Below are 12,730 nucleotides of genomic sequence, written 5' to 3' on the forward strand. Positions count from 1 at the left end.
GCGTGTGACAGGGGAAGGTGCCCCAACCCCCTGATAAGCCCTGCTCTGTGCCTGATAGGGGGGAGCTCCCCATCCCCCTGATCGCCCTGCGGCTCTGCGTGTGACAGGGTGCGGCGCCCCAACCCCCTGATCGGCCCTGCTCTGTGCGTGACAGGGGGTGGTGCCGCAACCTCCCCATCGACCCTGCCTTGAGTGTGACAGGGGGCGGTACTCCAACCCCCCAATCGGCCCTACGCTGAGCATGACTGAAGGTGGCATCGCAACCTCCCGATCCGCCCTGCTCTGTGCATGACAGGGGGCGGTGCCCCAACTCCCCAATCGGCCCTGCTCTGAGCCTGACCAGGGGCTGCACCTAGGGATTGGGCCTGCCCTCTGCCACCCGGGAGCGGGCCTAAGCCAGCAGGTCGTTATCTCCTGAGGGGTCCCAGACTGCGAGAGGGCACAGGATGGGCTGAGGGAACCCCCTCCCCACTGAGTGCACAAATTTTTGTGCACCGGGCCTCTAGTATTTTTAATAATCCTATATAATAAAACCCTAATATGCAAATCAACCAAACGGCAGAACAACCGGTCACTTTGATGCGCACTGACCACCAGGGGGCAGACGCTCAATGCAGGAGCTGCCCCCAGGTGGTCAGTGTGCTCCAAAAGGAGGAGTGCTGCTCTGCCAGAAGCCAGGCTCACAGCTGGTTAGCGCAGTGGCAGTGGCAGCAGGCAGAGATCCCCCCTGTGTGTGGGGAGCAGACCTAAGCAGGCAGGTGGACATCCCCCAAGGGGTCCCAGACTATAAAAGGGCATAGGCCGGGCTGAGGGAATCTCCCCCCCAGTGCACAAATGTTGTGCACTGGGCCTCTAGTAAAAATATATTTTACTGTAGAATTGGGCTTCTCAATTGAGCCCAATTATATGGGATCTTGTTGAAATGCATCTTCTAATTTGGGAGGTCTTCGGTGTAGATGGAGATGCTATATTTTTAACAAACTCCCAGGTGAGGTTGCTGGTGAATGGAATACATTTTGAGTGTCAAAATTTTAGCCCTAGCCAGTTTTGCTCAGTGGATAGAGCGTTGGCCTGAGGACCAAAGGGTCCTGGGTTCGATTCTGGTCAAGGACCGAAGCCTGGTCAGGGCTCGTGCAGGAGGCAACTGATCGATGTGTTCCTCTCACATTGATGTTTCTGTCTTTCCCTCTCTCTTCCACTCTCCCTAAAAATCAATGGAAAAAATATTCTCAGGTGAGGATTAAAAAAAATTTTTTTTTAGCAAGCTAACAAACAAAAAATAACTAGAATGACACAAATCAACTGTGAATCTGTCTGCTAAAATGGCACATTCTGCTTCCCATTCATACCTCCATGCTGAAATAGTTCTGGTCTCCTGGGTTCCTCCCCAATAGCACCCAGAGAATCTAGAAAAGGAACAGATCCAGGTGAAGCTGTGAGAGCCTGTGGGGTGGCGGGAGGCCGTTTGGAATTTGCTGCTGCTTGAGACAGCAGATGCTTTGCCTTCTCAATAGGTGAGTCAGATACAAAGATCTTCAGGTTCAAGAGGGAAACCTACCTGTGCAGGGCAAGAGCCTGAGTGGGTGAAAAACTGTTCCAACAGGTAGGACAGACCGCATCCAAGGATTTAGTTCTCCACCCTTTCCTCCAGGCCTCCTTCTAAAGCTCTCCTACCCAACTGGAGCAATAGGGGAAAGCCCTGATCTGGATTCAGGGGCGAGAAACTATAATCCTCTGTACCTAGAACTTTCCACCCTAGGGTGTATACACCCTCTCTTACCTCCTTACCACCACCCCAACCAACCACCACCAACAAAAAATGAACACTTCACTTCAAGTGGAAACATTAAAATGAAAAATATGATTTTCATTTCCAGAGCTTTTGTATCATCCCAAAGAGAAACTCTGTTAACTACCTTTTTTAAAAATGTATTAATTGGAACCCTTTTTATAAAAAGACACTTTGTCGCATCTATTATTTGGAAAGGCAGGATAAATGCTTGATAGGGATGAGGCACAGGGGACAGCTTTGGACTGCTCAAACCTGTTCCATTTCTAGACTTGAGAAATGATTACAAGGGTGTTTGCAGAGTGGTGAGACTACAGGAAGCAGAGGGAGGAGGAGAGGGAGATAGGAGAGCCAAGTAAAAGAAAAGAAATTTTCTCCTACCACAAGAAAGCACACATAATATAAACTTTATGCATTTCCTTAAAAAATTGTGATTCTATATTCATAGAAATAAATTAAATTAAAAGGGAAAGTGCCCATTTTTGTAAGTGGATTTAGACATAGGTCAGTTTAGACACTGGTATATTTAAAGGCAGGGGAATGGTATTTAAGGCAGGGAGTTGAAATATATCATCAAAGAAAAATAAACCCCATTTTAAAAAGACACTTGGAAGTGATCAAGCAAAGAACTTGCATGCATATGTGCATAACCCGTGGTCACAGACAATAGGGTGATGAAAGTCTGGGATAGGGGACCGGGGGCAAGCTAGAAGGGGTTAATGGGGGGAAAGGGACATATGTAATACCTTCAACAATAAAGATTTTTAAAGATAAATAAATAATAAAGGCAGGTGAGTGTGTAAAATAACTTCTCAGAGGCCCTTCTGGAGCAAAAAGGGAGCTTCTGGAGTGCTGGTGATGATCTGTGCATAGATCTGGGTGCTGGAGGCATGAGTGTGCTCAGTTTGTGAAAAATTATTGGGCTGAATACTTACAATATGTGTATTTTTCCATATGTATATTATACTTCAACAAAATCTTTTCTAAAAAATTAAAAGTCCCTTCTGCTCTTCAGATTCTACTTTAAGGAAATAACCCTTATTTAGGCTGCTAGAATTATAAGATTCGTACTGACATATAGAACTGGAATTAGAGTCCTTTCCGCTCATTAATTATCCATGAAATGAAATGAGACCTGACTCATCAGCCTGCTTATTCTTGACTAGAGGAGGGAGACTGGTGACTACATCTCCAATGTGATGGGCCTGGCAGTGGCTCAGCAATACCTACATCTTGACCCACCTCACAGGGCCCAAGAATAGCCATGGCTGCCGACTGCTGAGTGTGCTTCCAATGAATGGATATAAGATGGGAGTTGTATGGATTTAAGATGGCCCACTCTGACAAGAAATGGAGAGAGGAAGAAGAGGGGAGAATAAAGAGAATCTAAATAAAAGGGTATCAACCTCATGTCAGTTGAAATAATAATCCTTGGGCTACAGACTCCAATATTCCTACAAACATAAATCACACTATTTTTTATTTATGTAATAGAAATGAAAAAGAACACTTAAATGAATTTCCCCTTAAACTTTCTGATCTTATTAACTCTGAGATTAGGCCTACATTGAAGGAGGCTATTCTTTAAATATTATATATTTAAAGATATATTTTTATTGATTTCAGAGAGGAAGGGAAAGGGAGATAGAAACATCAATTATGAGAATCATTGATCGGTTGCCTCCTGCACGCCCCCTAGTGGGGATCGAACCTGCATGTGCCCTGATTCATAGGTGGATGTTCAAACACTGAGCCAAACCAGCTGAGCTTTAATATGTTTTTTTTGTTGTTGTTTGTTTGTTTGTTTGTTTAAGAGAGAGAGAGGAAAGGAGAGGGAAAGAGAGAGAAACATCAATTGGTCACCTTCTGCACATCCCCTACTGGGGATCAAGCCCACAACCCTCGCATGTGCCCTAACCTGGAATTGAATGGGCAACCTTTTGGTCCATGGGATGATGCTCAACCAACTGAACCACACTTGCCAGGGTTGAAGGAGGCTATTAGAAATGTCATATTGAAACCAAGGTGTTGTGTTTGGGTACAAGTTTGTTGTCTCACAAAATGGAAGAATGAAGTCACCTACAGAAACGGTTAACAGAAGCAAAGTTTATTGAGAGACAGGCAGACTTCCTGTAGCAAAGAGCAGCAAGAAGAGGGCCTAACGCGGGTTACCGGTGAATATTCTTTGTCTCAGGTTCTGAAGTCCCATAACTTTTAAGCCAGTCATGGAAAAGGTGCCGCTGGGGTTCCAGGAGAGTAAAAAGCTGGCCAGTGTCCAGAGCTTTCGTCCCATGTTGCAGCTGGGTGTGGTTCAGCATCCAAGCTAATTAAAGTCTATTGGTCCAAGTGTGGAGGCCCAAATGGCTATGGCCATGCGGGCGCAGGGGAGCACATCCCCTGCCATAGGAGAGTAAGGAACCCAGTGTGCCAGAGAGAAGAGAGCTAAACGTAGAGTGTGCTTCTTAGTCTAGGCCCGGGGTAGATACATGCTTGCTAGCTTCTGATTGGTTCTTTCAAAGAATTCTGCCTTAGCAACATCCTTGGTATTGATTATATGCGTCACTGCCTTGTGATTGGTTATCTGTAAGTTGCCTGTCGTAGCAACATTCATACATTTTTAAAGGTCATGGCTCTGTCCTTCTTTCCCTGCCTAGCTGGGTTCTGTTCTAGGCCATTTTGTCTCTATGGTGCAGTCAGCAAGCTGTAGTCTATCCACATTTATAAGATCCTGTTATTCTTGAACTTCCCAGTCCTACTTTCCCTTCCATTGGTCTCATTCCTGACTACTTAGCTTCCTTCTGCCTCCTCAATATGAAACCCATCAATAAATTTATTATAGATGTACTCACTGATGAGGGTCAAAGGGAGAAAATGCCTTATTTGCATTATTATCAGACACTAAAAAAAGTCCTAGAAAAAAACGATCTTTCTTTTACAAAAAATGGCGAATCTTAGAACCAATTATATTCACTTCTGACCAAATCTGGAGCCCACCTCTATGGACTGTGCAGGACTTTATGACACCCAGTTTGATACCTTCCTTATCCCTGGCTTCATCTTACTGTCTTATTCTCATTTTCAGATTGTACCAGTTGCCTCATTCATTTTTCAAAAATGTATTAGAAACATCAATGATGAGAATCATTGATCAGCTGCCTCCTGCACGCCCCCTACTGGGGATGGGCCCGCAATGCAGGCATGTGCCCACAATCCAGGCATGAACCCTTGACTGGAATTGAACCTGGGACCCTTTGGTCCGCAGGTTGATGCTCTATCCCAGTGGTTCTCAACCTGTGGGTAACGACCCCTTTGGCGGTTGAACGACCCTTTCACAGGGGTCGCCTAAGACCATCCTGCATATCAGATATTTACATTATGATTCATAACAGTAGCAACATTACAGTTATGAAGTAGCAACGAAAATAATTTTATGGTTGGGTCACAACATGAGGAACTGTATTTAAAGGGCCAGAAGGTTGAGAACCACTGCTCTATCCACTGAGCCAAACCGGCAAGGGCACCTCCTTAATTTTGAAGCTGTTATGTGCTACACAGAACTCTATAAGCTGCTACCAACAGTTTTTCAAGCAAGGCAAAGAAATTGATATATTCTCCAAATTATATTATCTCTAATTTCCACACCAGTGTGCTCTTCATGTAAAAGTGGCAAGTAGAAGATAAACTATCTTCCTCCTACAGCATGTCAGCAGACATTCACTCATCACTTTTTCATTACCCTCTAATAAGTACTTGCTGTCATTTTTAGCAAAAGAGGTTATGGGTCAGTTTTTTAGATTTTTTAAAAAAAGCATGCTAACGCGAGTGCACAAACATACACACACCCTTTTATACACTCCCTACCCCATACTTACTAAGTGATTAGAAAACACACTACCTCCCAGCCACACAATTTATAAATAGATTGCCCTTAGCTCTTTTCAAACATATATTCTTTTTGCGTTTTGCACATATTCTTTGGTGCATTTTCCTTACAAATTGTCTACATGTAATATAAATACTTCCCCCATACTTTATGTGTATTATCATGTTAGGTATCAACAAGAAAAAGGACATTTTAGAAATTAAATGTAAAATTACTGTATATGCAAAGACATTATTTTGATACATTACAATCCAAGCATTACAATTAGCAAAGTTCCCCCTGACTGTGCTTTTCCTCAGCCCAGCTGCCTCACAGAGTTATGCACTGTTATCAGTTTGATGCACATCCTTCTAGACTGTCAATGCTTTTACAAATATATACATGTGTCTATAGCAACATACTGGCTTTATAATGTGTGTCTGTGTTAAATGAATGGTGTGATGTAGGTGTTATGCTGTTTTATAACTTGCTTTTTTCACTTAACAATATGTCTTAGAGCGCTTTTCCTGCTCCAAGAGAAGAGCTCTTTTCTATGTTAACTTATACAGACAGCCTCCTCTAGCCACTAGTTTCTGGTCTTCCATCTTTTTTAAAAAATGGGCACATGCTCCAGTGGATAGAGCATCAGTCTACGGACTGAAAGGTCCCGGGTTCATATTCCCAGTCAAGGGCACATGCTAAGGTTTCAGGCTCGATCCCCAGTATGGGGTGTGCAGGCAGTTGATCAATGATTCTCATCATTAATGTTTCTATCGCTCTCCCTCTCTCTTCCTCTATGAAATCAATAAAAATATATTTAAAAAGAAAATTATTTCCTGCCCTGGTTGGCATGGTACAGTGGTTAGAGCATCAGCCTGCACCAAAGGGTCACAGGTTCAATTCCTGGTCAAGGGCATGTACCTGGGTTGCAGTTTCAATCCCTGGCCCAGTTGGGGCATGTGCAGGAGGCAACCAATAGATGTGTCTCTCTCACATCAATGTTTCCCTCCTTCCCTCCCTCCCTCCAAATCTCCCTTCTACCTTCTCTAAAAAAATCAATGGAAAAAAATATCCTCTGGTGAGGATTAAAATAAAAAAAAAAGTTACTTCCTTTTCCATAGTTAACATTCCAGTGACCCCCTGCCAAAGCAACTTTGAAAAATAACTGTTGCACCCTGGCCAGGTAGCTCAGTTGGTTAGTGTATAGTCCCAATATGCCAAGGTTGTGATTTGATCCCTGATCAGGGCTCATACATGAGTCAACCACTGAATACATGAACAAGTGGAATGAAAAATTGATGTTTCTCTCTCTCTCCCTCTCTCTAAAACCAATCAATAAAAATATTTTTTAAATAAAATTTTTCTAACTCCTTTCTCTACATTTACTCCAATAACAATTTCCACTGTTAATAATGTAAGGACAGGAAAAAAAAGGCTTTTCTTTTTCTTTGCTGTGGCCTTCCACAGTTTATGAGAAGCACCTGGTAATTAACCCCCAAGATTGTTAGCTCCTCTGATTTAAACAGCCCCTCTGTTCAAACTGCAAGACAAGATAAGCTACTCTCAAGACTACATTTTGCATACCCCTCCTCCCTGCTGTTTTTACAGCTCAGGGATAATTTGCACCAAGGCGTCTGTAGTCAATGGAAAAGTTCCCTTTCCCTTCAAACAAGCCTCTTTTGAACTCTTCATAACTTTTGCCGTAAGCATGTTTTACAGGCTTGGGGAAAATACTGATAAGACAGCTCCCTAGGACAGTGATGGCGAACCTATGACACGCGTGTCAGAGGTGACACTCGAACTCATTTTTTTGGTTGATTTTTCTTTGTTAAATGGCATTTAAATATATAAAATAAATATCAAAAATATAAGTCTTTGTTTTACTATGGTTGCAAATATCAAAAAATTTCTATATGTGACACGGCACCAGAGTTAAGTTAGGGTTTTGCAAAATGCTGACACGCCGAGCTCAAAAGGTTCGCCATCACGGTGCTGTCCTCTCCTCTGTTTTTACTCTTTTTACTTATGCTCTCCCCTCTGTCTGAAGTGCCATGTCCCCTGCATGTCACCAGACTGACTCTTGCTCCTTTAAAAAGACTCAGCTCAGCCCCTACCCTCATTCCATCCCATCCCAGGCTAGGAGACTTCCCTGGAATCCCGAGTCCCTGCCTGAGTCGGTTGCAACTATCAAAAAATTTCTATATGTGACATGGCACCAGAGTTAAGTTAGGGTTTTTCAAAATGCTGACACGCGGAGCTCAAAAGGTTCGCCATCACTGCCCTAGGACATCTGCAGGTCTGTATCCTAAAAAAGCAAACACTAGATTTTCAAGACAACTCCTGGTATCTGCTCAACTTCAGCCCAAAATCCTCCTCCCTTCCTTGTCGCTTAGCAACAACCAGGCCTTAAAAGGGGAGGCTGCTCTTTGTTTCTTGCTCTGTATTGAATAGCAATACTTGGCCCTTCCCCTTCGTGGAAAGTAAAATAAACTCCCTCTCTCTGCATCTATCTCTTCTCTCAGTTGTCAATTCTTTCACAGCCCATGTCACCAGCCAAACCCTAACAAATAATGCATTGCAAAACTTCCGAAAAAACTGTACACATATGCAAATGTATGTTATTTTCCTAAAAGGGACACTGACACTATTCATATTATTCTGTACCTTGCTTTGTTCTTGCAATGAAATTTAAATTTCTTTCCAAATTTTGATATTCTAAAATTGAATTGGGTTCCTAATATGAACTAAATTCCATGACTGTTATGGGAAGTGGTGGGTAGACAGACAGGATGTATCAGGAAAGCAGAGGTCATGGAATAAGCCCCCCAACAAGTTAATAACCTGAAAGATTTTAAAATATATAAAAATTATTCTAATATTCATTCATTCATCTATATGATGAATTAAAAAGTATTTACACATCGATTACAGAACACAAGGGGTGTTCTAGTCAAGAACCAGACATGACAGTTAGGAGGTTTTATTTACTTGCAGCAAGTAAAGGAGACATGGATTCACATCCGAAGCGCTGTCTCCAGGAAGGAAGGCTTAGCCCTTGCTTATATATACTATTTGATTAATTACACACTGATTTCTTCTTTGAAGTTGGCTACACTTATCTGGTTGGGTTCTTCTCAAGCTCCTCCTGTTTGCAGCTGCTTCTGCAAAATACTGTGCTACATTTTAACATTTAGCAAGAATAGCATTTAAGACCTTTGTCCTAACAATTTCATCGATTCGTTCAACAATTGAGTCAGGCCCCAGGAATGGAACCGTGAACTCCTGGTTCATGGTCAGAAGCTCAACCACTGATCCACACAGGCTGGGCAAGATGCATCCTTTTGTAATTGTTCAGTGAGGGTTCTAGAATAGCTCCACAGAAGGAAAACACACAGCTAGAATGCACCCTTTGGTCTTTTCCCTGTTGTCGCTGCCTGCTGCCTGCAAGGTAGATGTGATGGCTGGAATTCCAGCATTTGTTGTAGACCATATGGATGCTAGAAAGAAAGGAAGAGCCCTGATTTCTATCCCATGAAGCCACCATGGCTTCATAGCTTCAGTCTGGACTACATACCCTTGAATTTCCTTACTTAGGGAAAATAAACCCTAATGTGGTTAAGCCATTGTAGTCAATTCCTGACAAAATGGCAACTCCTACTAAAGTTCTTTTCTCATGTAAGGATTTGTGTGGAAGAGGCCAGAAGACACTGTCTTTGAAATTTCTTTAATTGCAAGAAATACCAAGTTATATACAGCTGCAAAATTTAGGGCAATCTCAGAATTTGCTAGAAATCATTGCTTTGTAAGGAATAAAATGTTATAAAAATTTGTAAGTAAAAGCTAATCAGCTTAGATAAATTTTGGGGTCCAGCCCCAAGAGGTCCAGGGGTTCACCAAGGTGTGGACGGAGTCGGCGAAGAAGGAATGACACGGAGGCAGCTTTCAGTTGATCAGCAGCCTAGCCAGGATCTCTAGCCAGGATCTCCAGCCAAGTTCTGGTCAGGATCTCCAGCGAAGTTCTGTCTTTTATTGCCTTGTTACATCTGTATTTATACCAGTTGATTTTAATCCTGTCAATTTCTATTGCAAAGGTTAGGGCGTTTCTTATCTCCATTCCAGGGAGTAAAGATTATGTAGCTTAAGCATGATTGTTTGTAGTTAAAGTGATTAACTACCCACCTGGCACTTAGTTAAGGGGTTTTATCCCCTCCCTAACTTCAGGGAAAAATCCCTACCTGGGGAAACAACCTTTCTCGGAGACGTGACCTTGGTTAAAACACATAGCGCTAAGTGTAGCAAACATATTAAGAACAGTATGCTATATATGCCAGGTCCCTTGAAACATATGCTGTGCAGATGTTTCTTTCCTGCAGCGACTGTGTCAAGCAGCAAGGATGGACCGGCTTCCGGCAGATAAAGCCAAATCCTTGCAATTTTGTCAGTGGCTTGCAATTAGTGACTGATTTCCCCCTAACTGTATTACTGGTGTTCTAAGAAGGCATTTTCAAGGCACAGCACAGAGTTTCTAGACCACAGGATGGAGCTTACAAAATATCCTGGTATTCAAATCATATATGCCTAAGATTTTAGGTTTCAGGATGTGTAGTCACTGAATTGTCAGGAGCTATCAAATATGAATCTGAGGTTAGAAATATCATAGGGAAAAAAATATCATAGGGACCAAGCTGAATTCTTTCAGTGATCCACTATTAGTGTTGTGATTAAATAGTACAACATACATCAACTAAATCCCCACAATACTAACAAATAACATAGAAGATTAATGGAATAGTTTCAGGAATGCTTTATTTTTTACCTATTTGATTTTAGAGAGAGAGGAAGGGAGAAAAACAGCGATTTATGGTTCCACTTGGTCATACATTCATTGGTTGATTCTTATATGTGCCCTGACCGGGATGAAATCTGCAACGTTGGCATATTGGAACAACGTTCTAACCAGCTGAGATACCTGGCTTAGGAATACTTTGAAAAGTAATAAAAATTGGGAAGAAGTATGCATCCAAACTGATCCAATATTTATTGGTAACCTTCCGTTCCCCTCCCCTGCCGTCCTCATAGAGTGCTTCAAAATATTGTAGAAAGGAAGAAAGTTGGACTCTTAAGAACTCCTTCCCCTTTCTTTCCCTTCCCTTCCCTCCCCTCCCCTCCCCTTTCCTTCCCTTCCCTTCCATTGAGGATGCTAGGCATTTTTTCATCATCTTAACTTCCCAAACTCTTCTAACTCACAAACATTACATTTTATACTTAGGCTGACTTTGTTAAGGTCACAGGACTAGTAGATAAAGTCATTATTCCAACCTAGGGTGTATTGACTCTAACTTCAGTACTCTTTTTCACTGTGGCTATTTTTATAAAAACTTGAAAAAACATTTTTAATTGAACATAAAACTGGAGAGGAGTAGAGGGAGTAATATTTGAGGGTACTCATGGGGGAATATTTCTAAAGAATATGAAAATGTTAAAGCTGAGGAAAATAAATTGTGCTCTGCCTGGGATAATAATCTGTTCCACTTACACATCCCATAGAAAAATAAAAATCAAGAGCTTTGAGAGATCCTCCATGGACCATCTGTCAGAAGATGTCCACTGTTCAGAACCTCTTCAGCCCATTTTTGCTTCCTCCCAGCTACCCAGTGTACCCTGGGCTATCTATCCAGTGCAGCCCAGAGCCCCATCTTGGGGTGGGAAGGGTGTTCCCATTTCCTGGCTCTTTTCCATTTTGACTCCTCCATCATCTCATTGTGAGACAGGCTAGTAAGCCAGGACAAGCAGAACAGGGAAACGGAGACCATTAAACAGCAGTTTGCAGTCATCTAGTAAATCCTATCTTCCCTAACCCAGGAACACTCCTCCCCAACCAGAGGATAAATAGCTTAAATCACCCTACTAACCAGAAATCCATGAGTGCCATTTGCTGACCACCCCCAAGGACAGATGACTTCAAGAGAATAAACCTCATTTTGGTGCATCAGCATAAAACCTGAATACGTACTCTATTTAGAGATCTTCCCCTAAACACCCAGGCTGTAAAACGCCTCAAAACGAAGGTCCAGGGCGCTCTCGCTCCCAGGAACACACCTGCACCTTCCCCCACAGGCGTGCACCTCCCAAACTCTAAGGGACCCCACCGGGCTTACTTACAACCAGGGCAGCAATGGGCAATGCTAGTCCATCCCGGGGAACGCCCCCCACCCCCCCCAAAGCCTGTCCCCCAGGGGCCTTTTCTCTGAATTCTGAGCAAAGCAGCCCAGCCAAGGCCCATTCCCCAGCCCCCTCTCGTCTCACTGTCCCCTGAGATCCACCCGGACCCCGACTGTGAACGCCGAGAACCCACACACTCCGGCCGCTCAGGGCCAGGGCCCTTCCGGCAGCAGTCGCACTGTCCTGCGCCCCGCGCTTTCACAGAGTCGCCCTCTCTTGGTAAAATGCTTTATTAATTGGGTTTAGGAAAGATTCTTAGTTATAATGGCCTGCTTCTTTGATTTACTAGAATGAAGTTTTCTGAGAGTGAGACTAGATTTAACTTGTTCGCAGTCAGGACCTCTGTGCTTTGACGCTCACTTCCATGCGGCTGCTTTTGTAAAACATGAGAGTATTTCTAATTGAAGAGGACACCGGCGAGAAGAGCATGGAAGCATCTGGAGTGGGACAGCTCTCGGGTTTCCTACCGGCTCAGGCCCGCCGAGCAGGGAGTTCGGGCTGGTAGTTTAGCAGCCTGTATTGCGTCTAAAGTCCAAGTAACACTTGGGGGGGTGGGGAGCGCCCTGATTTTTGTGTTTAACCCTCTAGACCTGGGATAGAATTTCAACCTCATCTTCAAGTGACGTTCTCTTTTCTCGGATAAAGGACATAACGCAAGCCCAATTCCAAAACAGAACGGGCTCTTCAGCTGCCTGCCTCCGGAACCCGCCGGGTTCCAAATACGAGACCAAGCGGAGGCGGGAGAGCTGTGCCAACTCCCGGGACGCCCTCCTTCCTCGTCCGCGAGGACCGTGAGCCCCCACCGCCTCCCCTGGCTGTTCCCCGGGGCTCGCACTGCCTGGACTCAGCAGGCCCAC

This window comes from Myotis brandtii, unplaced genomic scaffold (assembly GCF_000412655.1).
Source record: "Myotis brandtii unplaced genomic scaffold, ASM41265v1 scaffold174, whole genome shotgun sequence".
In the NCBI taxonomy this organism is placed as follows: domain Eukaryota; kingdom Metazoa; phylum Chordata; class Mammalia; order Chiroptera; family Vespertilionidae; genus Myotis; species Myotis brandtii.